General features: G+C 40.6%; 1 pseudogene; it reads left to right on the forward strand.

Moving 5' to 3' along the window:
• Nucleotides 1-15177: 15177 nt before the first annotated feature.
• LOC105718696 (G protein pathway suppressor 2-like) lies at nt 15178-16165 on the forward strand (annotated as a pseudogene).
• Nucleotides 16166-21663: the final 5498 nt, after the last annotated feature.

A 21663-nucleotide genomic window follows, 5' to 3' on the forward strand; every position in this document is an offset into this window, starting at 1 on the left:
TATCTATAGAATTATTAAGAATGAAAGAAGAATATTTATGAAAGTGTTCATTTATTGCATTTTGTGGGGGAAATTAGGTAACTTTAGTATTTGCAAGTTAGAAAGTGACCTCAAAGCATGTCCTTCATTGAGATGATTAATTTTATGTGTCAACCTAACTGCATCAGCGGTGTCCAGAGTAAACCTTATTTCTGGATGTGTCTACAAGGGTATTTCCAGATGAGATTACCATCTGAATCAGTTGAATTTAATAAAGTAAATTACCCTCCCCAATGTGGGTGGGAATAATCCAATCTGTTAAGAGCCTGAAAGAACAAAAAGGTAGAGGAAGAAGGAACTTCTTCCTGCCTGCCTACTTGAACTGGGAAGTAGTCTTCTCCTGCCCTTGGCCTGGGATTTACACCATCAGCTCCCCTGGTTCTCAAGCTTTGGAAGTTGAACTTGAATCACACCACTGGCTTTCCTGGGCCTCCAGCTTGCAGACAGTAGACTGAGAGACTTCTCAGCCTCGATGATTGTGTGAGCCGGTTTCTCATAAATCATACACATACATACACACACACACATACACACACACACACACACACTCTCTGTTGGTTCTGTTTCTCTAATGAATCCTGACTAATACACTTGTGAATTTCAAGAGTGGGTTTGGACCTATAAGCACACCTTGGAAATTTCAGTCTTTCTTGAACCAGTCATAATTAAGATAAAACCAAAACTATAAAGAATTGTAGCAGGAACTGATGGCAACTGATGTGAGGAACTGCTCTGAGGCAGCTCACATCTTGGGGTATGAATGCATAGGAGGATGTGCAAAACACGTGGGCAGAGGAACTCCAGGACACGTACCAGTAAATTGCTATGGAAGTTAAATTGTGCCTTTGCCAAGAACACAAGACCCCGACTCAAAATACTATAAACAGAGAAATGTATCGTATCATATTGCAAGAAGTCCAGACGTACAGTGGGCATTGATGACTCAGTGGCTCAGCAATTTCATCAAGGACCGAGGTTCTTTCCTTTTTTGGCTCTGCATCCAGCCCCCATCATAGGCACAGGGTGACCATGAACGTTCCAGGGGTCACATCCAGACACCATAACTGAGTCATAAAAAGAGACTATTACTTTTGTTGATAGTCATCAGCAGAACTGTGACTATCATTTTTGTTATAATTTTCCAATTTAAATTGTGATAATGACATTTAACACTTCTTATGTGCCAGGCACTGTTCTAAATGCTTTATAAATATAATTAATCTTTTTTTACCATAAGTTAGTTTATTTAATTTTTGTCTGGACATGAAAATGCAAAGCTTCAATAGACAGAATCATTATGCAAAGCAAAGCTGTGACCCTCTGTTAGGCATTTGGCAAAGAAATGTACTTGGTCAGGCATGGTAGCTCACAGCTATAATCCCAACACTTTGGGGAGGCTGAGATGGGATGATCTCTTGAGGATAGGATTTCAGAGAGAGACCCCATCTCTACAAAAAATTTTTAAAAATAGCCAGGTGTGGCAGCACAAGCCTGTGTTCCCAGTTACTGGGAAGACTGAGGTGGGAGGATGACTTGAGCCCAGGAAGTAGAGGCTGCAGAAAGCCATTATCATGCCACTGTACTCCAGCCTGGGTGACAGAGTGAGACCCTGTCTCAAAAAACAAAAAGTACTTTTATTATTATTTTATAATTTCAACTTTTATTTTAGATTCAGGGATACATGTGCAGATTTGTTATGTAAGTATAGCGCCTGATGCTGAGGTTTGGGGTACAGATACCATCACTAAGATAGTGAGCATAATCCCCATAAGTAGTTTTTCAACCCGCAGCCCCCTTTCTCCCTCCCTGCTCTAGTAATCCACAGCGTCTGTTGTTCCCTTCTTTTTGTTCATGTGTACTCAGTGTTTAGTGCCTGCTTATAAGTGAGGACCTAAGGTATTTGGTTTTCTGTTCCTGCATTAATTCTCATAGGGTTATGGCCTCCAGCTACATCCATGTTGCTACAAAGGACATGATTTTATTTTTTATGGCTGGGTAGTAGTCCATGGTGTATTTGTACCATATTTTCTTTATCCAGTTTCCTGTTCTCCACAGCCTCACCAGCATCTGTTGTTTTTTAAATTTTTTAATAATAGTCATTCTGACTGGTGTGAGATGATGTCTTATTGTGGTTTTGACTTACATTTCTCTGATGATTAGTGATGAGCATTTATCATATGTTTGTTGAAAACCTATAAGTCATCTTTTTAGAATCATCTACTCATGTTCTTTGCCCATTTTTTAATGAGGTTGTTTGTTTTTTGTTTGTTGATTTGTATAAGTTTCTTATAGATTCTGAATATTAGACTTTCGTCAGATGCATAGCTTGTGAATATTTTCTCCCATTCTGGAGGTTGTCTGATTATTGATAATTTCTTTTGCTGTGCAGAAGCCCTTCAATTTAATTAGGCCCTAATTGTCACTTTTTGCTTTTCTTGCAATTGCTTTTGGGGACTGAGTGAAATAATTTTTGCCAAGACCAATGCCAAGAAGAGTATTTCCTAAGTTTTCTTCTGGGATTTTTATAATTTGAGGTCTCACATTTAAATCTGTAATCCACCTTGAGTTAATTTTGTATATGGTAAAAGGTAAAAGATAGGGGTCCAGTTTCATTCTTCTGTAATGACTAGTCAGTTATCCCAACAACATTTATTGAATAAGGAGTCCTTTCCTCATTGCTTGTTATTGTTGATTTTGTCAAAGACTAGATGGTTTTAAGTGTCCAGCTTTATTTCTGGGTTCTATTCCATGTGTTTGCTTTTGTGCCAGTACCATGCTGTTTTGGTTACTGCAGTCTTATAGTATAGTTTGAAGTAGGGCAGTGTAATGACTCTGGCTTTGTTCTTGGTTAGGATTGCTTTAGCTATTCAGGCTCTTTTTTGGTTCCATATGAATTTTATAATAGTTTTTTCTAATTCTGTGAAAAATGACATGGACAGTTTGACAGGAACGGTATTGAATCTGTAAACTGCTTTGGGCAATATGGCCATTTAAACAATAGTGATTCTTCTAATCCATGAGCAAGGAATATGTTTTTATTTATTTGTGTTATCTCTGATTTTTTTCAGCAGTGTTTTATAGTTCTCCTTATAGAGATCTTTCAACTTCTTGGTGTATGGCTATTATAAATTGGATCATGTTCTTGATTTGTCTCTCAGCTTGAATGTTATTGATATATAGAAATTCGACTGATTTTCTTGTACATTGATTTTGTATCTTGAAACTGTACTGAAGTCATTTATCAGTTCTACAGGCATTTTGGCAGAGTCCTTAGGGTTTTCTAATCTGTGAAGAGAGATAGTTTGACTACTTCTTCTCCTATTTGGATGCCTTTTCTTTCTTTCTTTTGCCTGGTTGCTCTGGCTAGGACTTCGAGCCTTCTGTTGAATAGGAGTGGTGAGAGTGGGCATCCTTGTCTTGCTCCAGTTCTCAACGGGAATGGTTTCGGCTTTTTCTCATTCAGTATGATGTTAGCTGTGAGTTTGTTATAGATTGCTTTTAATATTTTGAAGTATTTTCCATAAATGCCTAGTCTGTTGAGGGTTTTTATCATGAAGGAATGTTGGATTTTACCAAAAGCTTTTTCTACATCTACTGAGATAATCAGATGGCTTTTTCTTTTAATTCTGTTTATTAGGTGAATGACATTTATTGATTTGCATATGTTGAACCAGCCTTGCATCTCAGGAATAAAGCCTACTTTATCATGGTGTATTAATTTTTTAATGTACGACTGGTTTTAGTTTAGTTGTATTAGTTAGAATTTTTGCATTTATGCTTATCAGAAATATTGGCCAGCAGTTTTCTTTTTTTGTTGTATCTCTGCCAGATTTTGGTACCAGGCTGATGCTGGCTATATAGAATTAAAGAAGTTCTACAAAGTTAAGAAGTTAAGAAGAAGCCCCTCCTCCATGATTTTTTGGAATAGTTTCAGTATGTTAACAGTTCTTTATTTTTCTGGTAGAATTTTGCTGAGAATCTATCTAATCTAGGGCTTTTTTTTTTTCCTTTGGTTGTTAGGTATTTTATTACTGATGCAAGTTCAGAACTTGTTATTGGTCTTTTAAAGTTTTCACTTTCTTCCTGGCTTAATCTTTGGAAGTTGTGTCTTTCCAAGAATTTATCCATTTCCTCTTGATTTTTTAACTTATGTGCAAGAGTTGTTCATAATCATCTCTGAGGACCTTTTGTATTTCTGTGGGATTAGTTGTAATGTCATCTTTGTCATTTCTGATGGTATTTATTTAGATCTTTTTTTCTTTGTTAATCTAGCTATTTTTAATTTTAGAAAGAATAAATAAATCTAATCGACCTTGTTTATTCTTTCTAAAAATCAACACTTGGTTTCATCAATCTTTTGGTTTGGATCTTCTGTAATTTTAGTTATTTCTTTCCTTCTGTTAGCTTTGGGGTAGGTTTATTCTTTATTTTCTAGTTCCTCTAGATAAATAGTTATATTGTTAACTTGAGATTTTTTAATTTCTTGAAGGTGATTAGCACTGTAAACTTTGCTCTTAACACTGTTTTAACTGTATTCCAGAGATTTTGTTAAGTTGTATTTCTATCTTCATTAATTTCAATTTTTAAAATTTCTGCTTTGATTTCATTGTTTACCTTGGAGTTATTCAGGAGGAAGTTGTTTACTTTCTATGTATTTGTGTCATTTTGAGAGATTTTCTTGATATTGATTTCTGTTTTATTGTACTGTTGTCCAAGATTGTGCTTGGTATAATTTTGATTTTTTTGAATTTATTGAGACTTTCTTTATGACTAAGCACATTGCCAATCTTAGAATATGTTCAGATTGAACATAAGTGGATAAGAAGAATGTACATTCTGTGGCATGTGTCTGTTAGGTCCAATTGGTCAAGCACTGAGTTTTAGTTCAGAATTTCTTTGTTAGCTTAATGTCTTGATAATCTGTCTAATGCTCCAATGGGGTGTGATAGTTTCTCACTATTATCATGTGCTGTCTAAGTCTTCTCCTAGGTGAAGAAGAACCTCTTTTATGAATTTGGGTGCTCCAATGTTGGGTACACATATATTTAGAATAGGTAAATCTTCTTGTTGAATTGTACCCTTTATCATTATGACTGTTTTTCTTTGTCCTTATTGTTTTTGGTTTAAACTCTGTTTTATCTGTTATGAGAATAGAGACTCCTGCTTTCCTTGTTGGTAATTTGCATGGTAGATCTTTCTCCATCCCTTTACTTGGAGTTGGTGAGTCTCATTACATGTGAGCTGGGTCTCCTGAAGACAGCAGACAATTGAGTCTTGCCTTTTTATCCAGCTTGCCACTCTGTCTTTTAAGTGGGGGCATTTAGACCCTTTCATACTGATATGTGAGACTTTGATCCTGTTATTATTAGCTGGTTGTTTTCTAGACTTGGTTGTGGAGTTTCTTTATGTTGTCTGTGGGTTATGTCCTTAAGTGTGTTTTTGTGGTAGCAGGTGTCATCATTTTGTTCCCATGTTTATCACTCCCTTAAGGGGCTCTTGTAAGGTTGGTCTAGTTAGTTATAATGAATTTCTTCAGCATTTGCTTGTGTGAGAATGATTTTATTTCTCCTTTGCTTATGAAGCTTAGTTTGGCAGGAAATGAAATTCTTGATTGGAGTTTCTTTTCTATAAAGATGCTGAAAATAGGCCTCCAATCGCTTCTGGCTTGTAGGGTTTCTCTTGAGAGGTCTGCTGCTAGCCTGATGGGGTTCCCTTTGTGTGTGACCCGACCCTTCTGTGTAGCTGCCTTTAAGATTCTTTCTTTCATGTTGATCTTGGTGAATCTGATGACTATGTGCCTTGGGGATGATCATGTTGTATAGTATCTAGTAGAGAACTTCTGCATTTCTCTAATTTGCATGTCAACTTCTCTAGTGAGATAAGGGAAATTTTCAAAGACTGTGTTCTCAAATATATTTTCCAAGTTGCTTACTGTCTCTCCTTCTGTCTCAGGAATGCCAGTGTGTTGTAGGTTTGGTCTCTTTCCAAAATATTCACTAATTTGATCCTCACAACAACCCCATTAGGTACATATTATCATTAACCCCATCTAACAGATGAGGAAGTGGAGGCAGAAATGTTAAGCAACTTATAATGACACACAGCTAGTATGCCGTGGACCCAGGATTATAAACCAGGCAGTTCACTTCAGAGTCTGTGTCTGTGCTCGTAACTGTGAAACTCTCTCTACTACAAAAGACCCTTTCCAAAAGTAATCCAGAAATTTGACTTTATATTTCAGTGGGCAGAGCTAAGTCACAGGCCCACCTCTAAACTAATCACTGACAAGAGGCATGGAATTGTCATGAAAAGCATAACACTATCAAGATTTGTCACTGAGCTGGATATGGACTCCTCTTTTTCCAGCGAAGAGACCCTAAAAAAATATAGCAGTAGGGTTCTAGTCGCATAGAAAGGGAATGGACATATGGCAAGGAACCAGCCATACCTGCCGTGAGGGGCTACCTACAAAAAGTCCAGCTTCTCTAACTCCATTTCCTCTGTGTTCATAAGTTAAGACAGCATTTGATACCATGGTCATCTGTCTGTGTATCTGTGCTTCCTCCAACTTGCTTCCAAGCATCCCAAAGATAGGAAAAAAATCTCAAAGATCTGCGTATTCTTCACAAGGGCTGGCATAGGGCCTCATACATGAAAAATGTTCAAGAAACATTTGTTCTTTGTAATTGAATTTTCATTCTCAACTCTACTTAATTGGAGAGGTCAACAGTTAGCCACACTCAAGGCATACAGATAATCCATTTTCACATTGATCTTGCAATCAAATGAATTCTGAAAAACCTCCCTTGCCATGCAAAATAGCATGAAATCACATATTAACACAGGTCATGCAAAAGCCCAAACTTATTAAATTGTTAGTGCCTTGCACTCAGCACTCTTGGAGGTAACATTAATGTCACAATTTTATTATGACTTGACATTTCAACTATATTCAAGAGGTATTATATTCAAAGAGACACATTAGAGAGCCATAGACAGAACAGGCTCCATAAAATGCAGGGTTTAGTTCAAGGAAAAGATATGTAGCCCCAGCTGGGGTAGAATGAGTCAGTCTCCCATTTCCATGGGCCCAATGTTCCAACCCACAGTGGACAGGTGATTGCAACCTCCAAATACCTGGATTGGGGTTGGCCAAGAGATTGCAACCTCCAAATAACTGAATGGGGTTTGGCCAAGAGGGCCCCACAGAGTTGTCCACTGAACACATTGTGATACTACCAGCCTCCAGTAGAGACTAGCATTGCCTTCCCCCATCCTGTGATGCAGCAGGACACATGCTTGAGCATGACCCTTCCTGTGCCTGTGCCCAGGAAGGGAAGAACCCCCAACCAATGTGACCTGGTGGCTGCGGCAGTCAAGGGGCAGGAGTAAGGAAGAAGAGGTTAGGTAGGGGCTGAGGTTTGGCATGTGGATGAAAATCCATCCCAGAAAGGCAGAAGGGAAGCAGGACAACCATGAGCTGATGCTTTAAGTCCCTAGCTTATGCTCCATTGTCCCATTGTACTTTACTTATAAAACACGAATCCAAAAATATAATTATTAAGGATTTCAGGGTGGTGATCATAGAAAATTAAATCCCAAACACTTCTGAACATGGGACCCTGTTTATTATACTGATCGCATGACCTGGCTATACAGGTATAGTGCCTTGTTTGAATGGAATATTCTCAGTTAAATAAAGCATTAATGAAATTTATGAATGTAATTAGTGAAATTTAATGTTTAGTTTTTCTTATTTTTTAATGTAGCATAGTGGGTTGAATAGTGTCTCCCCCTCCAAAAACAAGAGAAAAAAATGAACATTGATTTGTGGAGAGGATAAATATAATCTTAAGAAATACTACCATTGACTGGATAAAGAAAATGTGGTACATATATATACCATGGAATACTATGTAGCCATAAAAAGGAAGGAGATCATGTCCTTTGCAGGGACATGGATAGAACTGGAAACCATAATCCTCAGCAAACTAATGCAGGAACAGAAAACCAAACACCACATGTTCTCACTTATAAGTGGGAGCTAAACAATGAGAACACATGGACACAGGGAGGGGAACAACACACAGTGGGGCCTGTTCAGGGAGGGTGAGAGTGCGGGAGAGCATTAAGGAAAATTGCTAATGCATGCTGTGCTTAATATTTAGGTGATGGGTTGATAGACACAGCAGACCACCATGGCACACGGTTACTTATGTAACAAACCTGTACCTCCTGCACATGTACCCTGGAACTTTAAGAAACAATAATAAAATTGTTTTTTAAAGATATACTATCATTTCTTAAGATCTGATGTTCAATAGATCAGTAGGGTGACTGTAGTCATTAATCTATTGTACATTTCAAAATAGCTAAACGAATAATTCAAATGTTCCAAGCATAAACAAAAGATAAATATTTAAAGTGATGGATATCCCAGTTACTGTGATATGATTACATGAATATATCAAATTATCATATGTACATTTAAAATATATACAACTATTATGTATCAATAAGAAATTTAACAAATAAATAAATTAAAACTCCAAAAAACCCACACAAACAAAAAGAAATGCTAACATTCCAAAAGCTTACTGAATGAATAAGCTTATTTAAAGAAATGGTGGAAGACATTGTACAAGGGGGATAATTGCTCACTGCGCGAGTGTTCATCCCATGACTTTATTTAGTCGTTTCTCCCCTCTGTGTATGCTATGTTGACTTTGGACTTACCTGGTAGGTAGGTAATAAGGAGCTATTTAGCACTTTTTTTTTGAGATGGAGTCTTGCTCTGTCACCAGGCTGGAGTAATCCCGGCTCACTGCAATCTCCACCTCCCGGGTTCAAGCGATTCCCGTGCCTCAACCTCCCAAGTAGCTGGGACTACAGGCACACATCACCATGCCTGGCTAGTTTTTTGTATTTTAGTAGAGACGGAGTTTCACCATGTTGGCCAGGATGATCTCTATCTGCTGACCTTGTGATCCACCCGCCTCAGCCTCCCAAAGTGCTGGGATTATAGGCGTGAGCCAAAGGGAAGAGTGACACAATCCAGTTTATATCATAGATGGGTCTCTTTGGTGGCAGGATGAAAGAGAGATTCAAGGAAGTAGAGCTTTTAGGCATGCAAAGCAACTCAATTCTAGATCAGCTATTACTGAAAATGGCATTGTAGCATGGTGGTTAAAGACGTGGGCTCTTTACTTAGATATAAGTCCATTCAAATTCTACTTCTGTCATGTATGCAGTATCTAAACTTGAGCCAGTCACTTGCCTTCTCTAAGTTTCAGTTTCTTATCTACTAAAGCAAAGTATTTACAACAGGGTTCTTATGAAGTTTGATTGCAAAGAGATATATGAAGCACTTAGCACAGTGCCTAGCTCATTACCTATAGCTATTATTATTATTACCATATGGAATGGGTTATTTGTTTCCCTTCTCACCTCCATGCTTATGTCCTTTCTAAAAACACTGTGCTTCTAACACAGAGAAAGAGGGACATGTGCTTGAACACCCTCATCAGTCGGCCTCTCTCCCTCTGTAACCCACAACTCTTTAAAAGCAGAAGGAATGGCTAACTTATTCCTTCCCACACTTTATAATCTTATTCTTCTACCTAAGGGCAGCAGCTGTCAGATATGGAGTGGCAGCTTACCCACTTTATGGAAGAAACTTCTCATTGAGTCCAGAATATTTGAAAACAATTCAGAAAAATCCACTTTCAGTCCATAGCTTAATTTTAAATGTATTGTCTTGCTAAAGAAATCATCTCAATCATTTATTCATTCCATCATTCTTTCATCCTCTATTGCCCTGGGTCAAAAATCCTATTTAAGGAAGAACTAAAGGATGATCATTTAAAGGAGAAATAAAAATACATTCTTTTAATATTTGTAGTATATTGTCCTTACAGAAAAGTTAATTTATCTTTGTTATAATAATGTAATAAGGAACAGAATTTATGGAAATCTCACTTATAGGTTACTTATTAGGATATGAGTGATTTTGGAGGGAACAGCAGAAAAAGTTATACTTTGGAAGCACCAAAAGTGGCTGTCACTTTTTGGAAATACCTAGAAATTAGAATAAAAGAAAGTGTTCATCAAGGCAAAAACTCCAGAATGATGTTCTTCCAACAGTGGAATGGTTAAGACTATGAACTTTGAGTCAGACACACCAGATTCGCTTGTCTGTAAAGAGTGGGAGATTTGGGGATCGAACTGACAACAACTGTGGAAGGCTGTTCTGAGCACTTGGGATTGCACAGCCAGGCCCACTGAGTGATGGATGGTCAAATGAGGAGCAGGTGCAATGCTCCACGGCCTCCTTGGCCCCTGTCAGTTAGAGAAGTTGGTGCTGGACTAGAGCAGGAGATAGAGATGCAGGTGATCTCTAGAGTGCTTCTCTTCAAACTTAAACGTGCATATGAATCACCTGGACATCTTGTTAAAATGCAGAGTCTGGTTCTGTAGTCTGGGGTATGGCTTGAGATTCTGTACTTCTAATAAACTCCCTGGTGATGCCAACGCTGCTGGTCATGGGTCACACTTTGAGTAGCAAGAAAATGTGCTCTGTTGAACTCTCCCGTTGTGACTGCCATCACAACCTGTCCACCTTCTTCTTTTGAAGTTGCTCCCTTGTTCTTTCTTTTTCATTGAAGCACTGCCATATTCTTAATCCTGAGCGCCAGTGCTGTAATATCAGAAAAAAATAGGTGCACATTTTTATCATGTTTGACACTCATTGTATTCATTAGCACTGCGTGCTCAGTGCTCTGCGTTGCTCCAAGCCCTGGAAGCACACAGAATACTTGGTCCCTACCCTCTAGGAATAAAAAAACCATCAGTGACTATTCACCAGTAATCATTTATTGAGTGCCCTCTATTGGTATTCTTAGAATGAGAGAACTCACAGGGAAGACCAAAACCATTGAAACCTTGTTAACCTTTCTGAGTCTCAGTTTTCTCAGATGTAGAATATGGATACCAACACATATCTCAAAGACTTACTTCAGGGCGAAATGAATGTAAAGTGCCTAGTAATCGCTAGTTGGTGAATAGTTGTAATCCTTTCCTTTTAGTTCTATTAGGTTGTGGTACAGACACAGATACATGAACAGAGTTTCAAAAGGGAAAATCTTGGCCTATGGTCTGAGGCCATGGGTATTCTGACAAAGGAAAGCACTCAGAATAAGGGTTTTCAGGGACTCTCAGGAACCTAAATCACTAAGAGACACCCAACTCTTGTGGAGCTCTACCCTTCTGTAAATCATAGTCTTATATTACCACACCTTCCTGGTGGCCTTGGGTTCTTTAGTAACGCAGAGTCTCTTCCCTCAGGTTCCAGTGAATTCAGATTCCAGTGAATTCTCAGTGGAAATAAGTCTTATTCTCCCAAGGATTCTCTTTTTTTTTCTTCTGTTCTGCCTCTGAAACCTGTTCTATTGCTGGTTAGGGAGTGTCAGGAGCCCCTGTCTAATGCACGTGGTGACTTTGCACTGACGTAGGCTTGCTGTCTGCCCTGCTCTCACCTGGTGCTCCAGTTTTCACAAGCTTCTGCATTCTGCATGAAATCCAGGTCTCCACTTTGTACCCATAGCTGTGTCTCTTTCTTTCCCATTCCATTTCTAATAAATATTTATGGAGTGCTTACTCTCAGCTAGGCATTGTGGTAGGTGTAAGAGCTACCTGCCATTCTCCCACTCTTTACATACAAGCAAATCTGTTGTGTCTGACTCAAAGTTCGTAGTCTTAACCATTCCATTGTTGGAAGAACATCATTCTGGAGTTTTAGTCTTGATGAACATCTTCTCCTTCCAGGAACATAAGAGGATTTTATTTCATAGGCCCCTTGAAATGAAGCAAGGCCTTGTGACTTCTATGATCCATCCATTGTGAGCAGAAGTGATGTGTGTCACCTCCATGTGGAAGCATTTGAGAGATGGTGTGAGATTCTTTGTGCCTCTTCTTCCTCCTTCCTCAGTAAGTGTGGGCATCCTGTTGTGTTGACAGTGTCATGACATGGTATAGCCTCCTTCAGCCTGAGCCTCTGAATATATGTGAGATGAGAATCTCTCCTGTTAGCCTATGTTATACATGTAGTTTGAGCATAAAACAAACCCCTGTTGTTCAAAACCACTGAGCATTGAGTCTTTCGTATTGCAGAATGACCAAGCCTACACTAATTAATATGGCATCATTCCAAACACCTCCCTTTTACAATTTAGTAGGAGGAATATGTGCAATAAATATATAAGCAAACAAATATGTAAAATATTAGGAAATGATGAGTTCTGTGAAGAAAATAATACTGGGAAATTGGATGTAGAGTGACTTGGGGGTTGCCACTTACACAGCAGTGCTCAGAGACTCCTTGCAGAAGGGGTGGTAGTTGAACTGATGAGGTGTAGTCACATAAAGATTTAGAAAAAGGAACTCTGGCAAAGGAAACAGAAGTCTGAAGGTTTGAAGCAGATTGGATTGATCGTGTGTACTGTTCACTCTGGTTACTTTTGATAAGCGGACTGTATGTCAGCAAGAAAGGAAGCAGGGAAGTCAGTCAGGAGGCTATTGTGATAGAACAAATGAGAGATGGGGCATTAAGACGAGGCTTTTAGTAGTGAAGTTGCTGAAAAGTGACCTGACACAGGATCTATTCTGGAGATGTCAGTAACAGAACTTGCTGACAGATTGGCTGTCAGTAGCAGAGGGAAAGAAAAATCAAAGGTCATCTCCCAGGTTTTTTGTCTGAGAAACTCAGTGCTATTTAGTAAAATGGTAAAGGGGAGATCAGGAGCAGGTTTGGGAGTGAAAAATCAAGAGTTTGGTTGTAAGCATGTTAGGTTTGAGACGGCTACTTGCCGTCACGTGGAGTTATCAGGCCAGCAGTTAGACGTGTGCACCTGGAACTCAGGAGAAGCCTTATTTGGAGACAGGGTTGGAAGAATCAGGGAGCATACAGATGATAACTGAAGCTTAAGACTGTTTTGAAGATAGCATAGAGAAGAGAGGCAAGAGCAGAGACCTTGAACATTTAAAAGTTGGACAGGAAATAACAGGTCATCAGGCAGACTGAGAGCTAGAGCTTTACCTAGTAAGGTAGGAGGCATGTTGCTTCAAGAACAAAAGATGACAATTTGTGTCAAACATGGCTATAAGTTCAAATATGATGAAAAGAGAGATTTAGCCATTAGAATACCTAGCATGGAAGTTATCAGTGACCTTGATAAGAGCCATTACAGGAGTGAAGACTAAAGGGGATGTGACAAAGTAGAGATCTAGACAGCTTTTCCCAGAAGTTTCAGTGTAAAGACAAGCAGAAAAATGGGGTAGGAATAGGGTCCCTGTATACGAACCTCTGCCTTGACAACATGTGTAACGTCTCATGCCCTCCAATTTTGGTTAGACTTGCGCCCCCAGCTTGCTATTTGTAGACGCCATATGAGCTTGAGTCTTCTCTTGAATCCTGTCCCCAACACTGGGAATGTACACCTGCCAGAGAGACCACCCCGAGAACAAATTTCTCCCTGCCAGAATCTCCACATAAAGTAACAGTAAACCACATGCTCAGAAGAGATATGAATAAAGGGAAAAAGAAGAAATAAATTAGTCTGTTCTTCACAAACTCAGAAAGCGTCTATGCACTTGATGGCAGCCAGTGATAATTCTGGATCCCCAAAAATCATGGCCATCAAGATAAGTGTGATGGTGAGAAAGTCACCTCATCAGCCATCAAGGTGACAGATGATCACAATGCTGGGGATTATTTAAATTTAATGGTTAAATTATTAAATACAATAAATTCAAATAAATTCAATTGTTAAATACAATACAGTCACATGGTTCAAAATTCAAAACGTAAAATGGATGCACAGTGATGTCTCCATCTGATCCCCATTTCCTACCTTCCAGTTCACTTCTCCCAAATAAACTCATGTTATTATTTTCTTGTCATTCTTCCATATGTACATGCGTGTTCTTCCCACCGTCCACCTCTTGACACAAGCGGCATTTTACCCACATGCCATTCTGCATCTACAGAGCCAGAAATCTGCCAACATGGAGAGAAGTAGGTTTCTGCAAATCACTAACAGCTTCTGAATTTATAATTTTTTTTTTTAGAAAAGCAGTTGTTTCTTAGGTAGTAACCATGATAAATAGAGTCTAAATTGAGTTCTTACGTGTCTGGAGTGTCTGTTGAATACAGCTGACCTATGAGGGGCAGAAGATACCTGGGAGAATAAATATAGGAGATGTGACATTTGTGCCTAAGCATTCTGACACAAGTTCCCAGGGATGTCATGGAAACTTATCATCACTGATGTATCCACTTGCCATCATCCCCTCCCTTTCAGAACTTCTGGGAAAGCCCTGCCCTCCTGCCAGCACACCCTTGGCTGGCTTAGGTCCTTGGCTGGTTCTCTCTGAAGTTAATCAGCTGCCAGAATCACCACCTGTCCCCTGTCAAAATTGGTCTTGTATTGCAAAACGCCTCCCTCTTGGCTGGCCATTCTTGCAATACTTCCATCAGTATTTACCGTGGACCCAGGTCGCCATTATCCCAGTTTGATGTCCCACTTCCCACTGCTTGCCTGAGTCCCTCTCCAAGCAGGGGCATGTACCTTTTAAATATTAACCAATTCTAATATATAAAACATAGAACCCGGTTTTTTAAATGACCACCTGGCTCACCAAGAGAAGAGAAGCTTATTTTCTTTTTTCTTTTTTTTTTTTAGGGAAATCTTGAAAGCTTTTTATTTGATAACTAGTACTGGATAATGATGCCTACTTATTCTTTTTTTTTTTAATTCTTTTTTTTAAATTGTACTTTAGGTTCTGGGGTACACGTGCAGATTACACACGATTGTTGCAATAGGTACACACACGGCAGTGTGGTTTGCTGCCTCTATCACCCCGTCACCTACATCTGGCTCATTTTCAAATGATTCCCGGCTGTTATAATAGCATTGTGGGACTCCGGAAGGACTCCCACGAGTCGCCGGATGTGACGCAGGGGCCGGGGCGCTCTTGAGCACCGGAGAAAGCGCAGAGAAGGCGGGTCCTACCTGAGGTCTGGCAATCAGGGACAGAGCTGGGCGCCCAGGCCCGAACGCCCACGGCAGCACCAATCCCTCACTCCTGGAGCACCCCAAGCTTTCCAACGCCATGGCCAGGGCACTGCACCAACACATTATGTTGGAGCAGGAGCGCAAGCGGCAGGAGGAAGAGGTCGACAAGATGATGGAACAGAAGATGAAGGAAGAACAGTAGGGAAGGAAGAATAGTAGGGAAGGAAGAAAAAAGAGATGGAAGAGAGAATGTCACTAGAGGAGACCAAGGAACAAATTCTGAAGTTGCAGGAGAAGCTTTTGGCCCGACAGGAAGAGAAGCACCAGCTTTTTCTGCAGCTCAAGAAAGTTTTACATGAGGAAGAAAAATGGAAGTGAAAGGAACAGAGTGACCTGACCACCCTAACATCAGCTGCATACCAGCAGAGCCTGAGTGTTCACACAGGAACTCATATCCTCAGCATGCAGAGGAGCCCTGGAGGACACAATCGCCGGGGCACCCTCATGGCAGCTGACAGAGCTAAACAAATGTTTGGACCCCAAGCGCTTATGGCCCAGCACTATGTGGGCTCAGCAGCTGCCTTTGCAGGGACACCAGAGTATAGACAATTCCAAGGCAGTCCTGGTGGTGCCTATGGGACTGCTTAGCCCCCACTTCACTGTGGGCCCACACAGCCAGCTTATAGTCCTAGTCAGCCCCTTCGTGCTCCTTCAGCGTTCCCTGCTGTGCAGTACCTGTCTCAGCCACAGCTACAGCCTTAAACTGTGCACGGCCACTTTCAGCCTACTCGGACAGGTTTCCTCCACCTTGGTGGTGCCCTGTCCTTGCAAAAGCAGATGGAACATGCTAACCATCAGACTAGCTTCTCCGACTCATCCTCTCCGCTCCCCATTCACCCCAGGCTCTGCGTCCAGCCCCTGAACTCCTTGCATCCCCCCAGCTCCCTGTGTTTATGCAACCGGCAGGAAAGTCAGGCTTTGCAGCTATGAGCCAACCTGGCTCTCCGCCCCCCTTCATCTAACACAGCCAGAACCCATGATTCTACCACAAGTGACCATCAGATTATATCTTCAGCACTATGCCCCCCCACCCCACCATGGGTGATGGTACCACCCTGTGTTTCCCAGAAACAATAAAATCTACCTGCCACTGCCGCTGACCAAAAAAAAAAAAAAAAAAAAAAATAGCACTGTGCCTGAATAGGTCAGTCATCACAGAAGCAAGGAGGGCAGTTTTATTTTATATTTGACCTAGTAACAGAAATTGTAATTGGAAATCAACTTGAGATACTTAGAACAGCTACTTATAATCTTGTCAATTAACATTTGTGCATCACTTTACTCTTCATGAAGCACTTTTATGTACACTGTCGTAATACATTAGGGAGCGATGGTGGCTCCAAGCAGAGAAAAAAAAAACTTACTTTATTGCCTAATCTTAGAAACAGGGAGGAAACAGGTTCTTTCAAAGGAGAATATCAAAGTAGACCACAGAGGTAAGCACAAAAGAAACAGCATTATCATTGCGAAACTCAGAGAGGCTGAAATGAAAATATTGCCAATTCAGGAATTCAAGACAGACACATCGTGGGAACAGGGTCAATCCAAAATGAGGACCTATCACAGAATGTTCAAGATTGAGGGCTGATAAACAACTGTATGGCCAGAGTAGGTTTTTAGTTCTTTTATTTACCATATAGGTAACACATAGCTTTGTATTAAAGTAGAGCAACTGCAGCTAGACCAAAAGAAAATAAGCAGTATATTTTAGGCTTTTCTGCCCAGTGTCATTGATGGCCACAATCTAGGGGAGAGTTGCCTGAAGTTTGTCTGCACTAATGCCCCAATTCGTTTCTTCTTTCCTTTTCTCCCAGAGGAAAAAAAAAAAAAAAATCTTACTGGTTACCTGTCTGGTGTGCTCCTTCTTCCAGTGGTTTGGGAATAAACATTTTCCTAGCTGTTGATGACTCGGTAATGGACTTGACTGATGGTAGCTGCCTCTGCTGGAGAGTTGGTATTCCTAGTTGTCTCTTGTCTCAAAGGCAACAGTGTATTCATGTAAATTGTGAAAGAATCTGGCTTGATTAATTTGATGGCAATGAATGCCAAATACAGTCGTAATTCATCACATCTGTTGATTCTGAATCGCCAATTTTGAATAAAGATTTCGCTTTTGGTGCTTTTCCTAAAGAGTCTTAAGGGATTGACTTCTACACATCTTCGTGTGTCCACCTCCACCCACACTGCATTTGCCTATTAGGTTTCCTTGCATGCAGTAGATACTCAATACATGTTTACTGACTGAAAGTTCTCTTTCTTAGAGGATAGTGAGGCTCCACTTCTGAACTGGCTGATTCAGTTGGCTTTGTCTTGCATGAGCTAATCCAATATGAAAACATGTCCTGATGAGAAAGAGAGAGATGAATTGTTGAAGACAGTTCTCCCCTTTGAGAGTAAATATGTGGGAATGTGTGAGGGTTCGTGGCATGGCTAAACTGTGATGAGTGTGATTGTGTGTGTGGTGTGTGTGTGTGTGTGTGCCTGTGGGTACACATGGGCATTATTTATTCCCAGACTATAAGACGTTCCCAGTATATGCCCCTTTTACCAGAAGAAAGCACTTGGGATTCTTTCTTCTCTGACAGTACTTGTCTCAAGACTCCCCATTCTCCAGAATTCTTATCTATTTCATGACAGTTGTGCCCAAATGCCTCAGTTGAAAATTGATCTCAATCTTAGAGAAAAACAGACTCAGGCCGACCTGGGCAGGACACAAGTGGAAAGTGATCTTTCTGAAATGAAGATCAAGGAGAATGAGGAAATGGAATCAGAGCAGGAGAGCAGCCAAGGAGATTAATACTGGCCTAGCACTTCTGGAACATGGTTGAGGGACTTTCTCTGGAAAGTTCTAACAGTGTTAAGTCAGCCCAAACCCCATCCTGGCCCAGAGATGAGGTGAGAGGCAGGTATGGAGGCAAGAGAGGAAAATAAGTGCAGAAAGAACTGAATTAGAGGAAGAAAAGAAGAGAGGGGAATTCTAAGTGGAAATCAATTGATGGAAACAGTAAAGATTTATCAGTAGCCAAACAAATATTTGGACTTTTCCTAGGTGGCTGTAAAAGAGTGCCTGCATATCTACCTGCCCACCCATCTATTCATCTATCTCGCCTTTTTCCTAAAGGATTTAAGCTAGTTCCATAAAGTGTATGTAATGATATGGCATAAACTATAATTAGGCAAAATTGCACAGAAACAAGGATGGGGACAAAAATGAAGCCATGAATGGGGCTGGCCACACACACTTACTATGGCTGGATCATGTGCCTGTCTAAGGAACTGCCCGTGACAGTGAGAAACAGTGATACACATACCTAGAGTGAGAATCTTGCTGAACCTGCAGTCTTAGCCTGTAGCATGTGCCTTCCTCTCCAGCTCTGCCTCTATGATTATGTCTTGCTTGGACTCAGCCACACCCAGTGGGCTTTGTGGGATGGCCTCTATATGCAATGGGTAGCAGGGGAAGTTGGGCTAAACATGTGTGTTTGTGAGTATCATATATGTTAAACCCCAAATGCAAAAATTGCTTTACTTGCATAAGGCGAATTAAAGAAAGAACCTGTCCAACTACAGGAAAAAAATCTTGTCAGAGGTTATAAAACAGCAACATTAATTTTTTCAAAGCTCAAAAAATAGCAGATTTTTACCTTTTTTTTTTTTTTTTTTTTTTGGTTAGTTAAAAAAACCCATGATTGAAAAGTGTGTTGACAGAGCCTGTGAGGTTCTTTTCTTATCTGACATCTCCCTCTACTGACAGTACCTTCCCTCACTTATCCTTTGCAGCACAGCAGGGAAGTCCTTTGAAAGTGACATGCCTGTGAAATGCCTTTGAGTCCTGGTTCACAGATTGGAGAAGGACCAGGTTTTGGGGGGGAAGATCATAGGTTCCTTATGGGTCTTGGGGAACTGGAGGCTTCTAAGTTCAATCAGCAATAGGATTCATGTGTCTGGAGCTCAGAAGAGAGACCTCAGACAAAGACAGAAGTGACAGAGTGGCCAGTAGGAGCAGATGAAAGGAAAGAGGAGGAGGAGGAGGATGCCCTGACCTTGAGAGTCTCTCACACATAAAGGCCAGGCAGATGGGGAGGAGCAAAACAACATACGTTCAAGACATTCGTTCCTGTGAATGCTTTTGCAAAGCATTTCCTACTAAAGGCCATTCATCTTTGACTTATATAATTCCAGTATTGGGAAACTCACTCTTTCATTGCTGTTTGACAATTCTTATTGTTAGAAGGTTATTACTTCTGATGAGCTGGAAGAATCTGGTTCCCCACCATTTCCGTCCTTTTTTCTCATTCTGCTGTTCAGTGTGATAAAGATAGAATCTGTCATCTCACACGTTTACCCAACAAATGCTTCCCCATGAAAATCTCATGAGACAATATGAGTAAATGTTTAAATTGCCCAGTTCAACGCCTTTTTCCCTACCCTCTCCCACCCCATTATAAGTCCTTGAGAACAAAGACTGTGTCTTATTCCCCTCCCTGCTAGCCTCCAGTCTATCAGACATTTCAGGGAGTGTTTCTATGTAATAAGTGCTTCTTGAGCATAATCTATTTAGACATCACATCAATTGAATGAGTAACAAACTATTATCAGCCCCATTCACAGATAAGAAAACAGTTTTAGAGAGATATATGACTTGTACAATGCCTTATAGGAACTGTGTGGTAGAGCTTGACTTGGATACCATGTCTCTCTGATATTGAGGCTTGGGGCAGTTAAATCAATGTGATCTTAACGCTTTTGCCAACTAGACACCATGAGGCACAGAAAAAGACCACAATAGTGTTTACTGGATTGAATTAATCTGTGATAATACCTACTTGGAAATTGGTAAAGTGAAGTCAACAGCATATAGATGAAACAGGTAAGATTGTCTCTAGACTTAAGCTTCTCCTCTGCTGAAGTGACTGACTCTTCCTTATCTCAGATCAGCTCCCATAAAGCAGCCCCCATCCCAGCTTGCTCCACCAGCCTCAGTCAGCAGTCAGTTCTGACTAGAACTCTTCTATCTGGCTCCATCTATGGCCCTGTCATCTCCCTCCAGCCCTCACACCAAGCCTCCATCCATACAGGGTTTCTATTGCCCTAATGGTTTGATCAGTACTTCCAGCTCCCATCATTCTAGATTCTTTCAAGGAGGAACAGATTCCTGCTGGTTATATTTTGGATGTAATGGGCTTGAGCTCCCCACTAACAAGTTGTGTAACCTTGAGTAAGTTATGTACCTCCTTTGAACCTTGAGTTTATTGTCTTTAAAATAATGGGCCAGGCATGGTGACTCATGCCTGTAATTCCAGCATTTTGGGAGGGTGAGGTGGGAGGATCACTTGAGGCCAGGAGTTCAAGAGGCCAGCCTGAGCAACATAGTGAAACCCCATCTCTACAAAAACGTTAAAAACAAAAATATTAGCCAGGCATAGTGGTGTGTGCTTTGTACTCCCAGCTACTTGGGAGGGTGAGGGGAGAGGAAGTTACAGGAGATCAAAGCTGCAGTGAGCTACGATCATGCCATGGCACTCCAGCCTGAGCGACAGTGCAAGACCTTGTCTCTGTTTAAAAAATAAATAAAATAGGAATGAGAACTATTACTTGATGGCATGCTGTGACTTAAATGTGCAACAGACTGTAATCCCAGCACTTTGGGAGACTGAGGCAGGTGGATCATGAGGTCAAGAGATCGAGACCATCCTGGCCAACATGGTGAAACCTCGTCTCTACTAAAAAATACAAAAATTAGCTGGGTGTGGTGGCATGCACCTACAGTCCCAGCTACTCGTGAAGCTGAGGCAGGAGAATTGCTTAAACCCAGGAGGCGGAGATTGCAGTGAGCCGAGATTGCGCCACTGTACTCCAGCCTAGCTCCTGGCAACAGAGCAAGACTCTGTCTCAAAAAAAAAAAAAAAAAAAAAAAAAAAATGTGCAATAGAGTGCTTGCCCCACCTCCTGTCTACTCTATAAGTCTGTAGATGGAAACTGAAAAATCTGTGATAGCTCTTTCAACTTGGAGAAAATGAGCAATGAGAGGAAATAGAGACAGCAAAGAGAGAGAGAAGTTACAGGAGTAAGAGGACAGATAAAATGCATATCATGGAAGCCATAGAGAGAGTATGACCCTTAGAGTTCCTGTTTCTGATTGGATGATCAAGAATCTCTGTCTTGCATCTGACAAAGAGATACAAGGAACTTTCGAGGCTTATTTCTATACAATGTGGGGATAGAGACAGATGGCGGAGAAATAAAGACAGCAAGGTCTCAGGAAAGGAGGGCAGTTATTGATGACTATGTGTACATGTTGGCAGAAAGAAAAGTAGAGGAGAGGGCAGCAATCCCAGGGCACTGGATTTATGTCAACTAGATGACAGCTAAATGCTCACGGAGTCAGTGGCTGAGGGAGCAACTGAGTGAGTGAGCAAAGATGCTTGGGGTTTCGTGAAGTGCTTTTGATAACATTGGTGACATTGTGGGTCCGTGGCATTTCTAAGCCTTT

This window comes from Aotus nancymaae, unplaced genomic scaffold (genome assembly GCF_030222135.1).
Source record: "Aotus nancymaae isolate 86718 unplaced genomic scaffold, 86718_ANA_hifiasm-v0.15.2.pri h1tg000041l, whole genome shotgun sequence".
NCBI lineage: Eukaryota > Metazoa > Chordata > Mammalia > Primates > Aotidae > Aotus > Aotus nancymaae.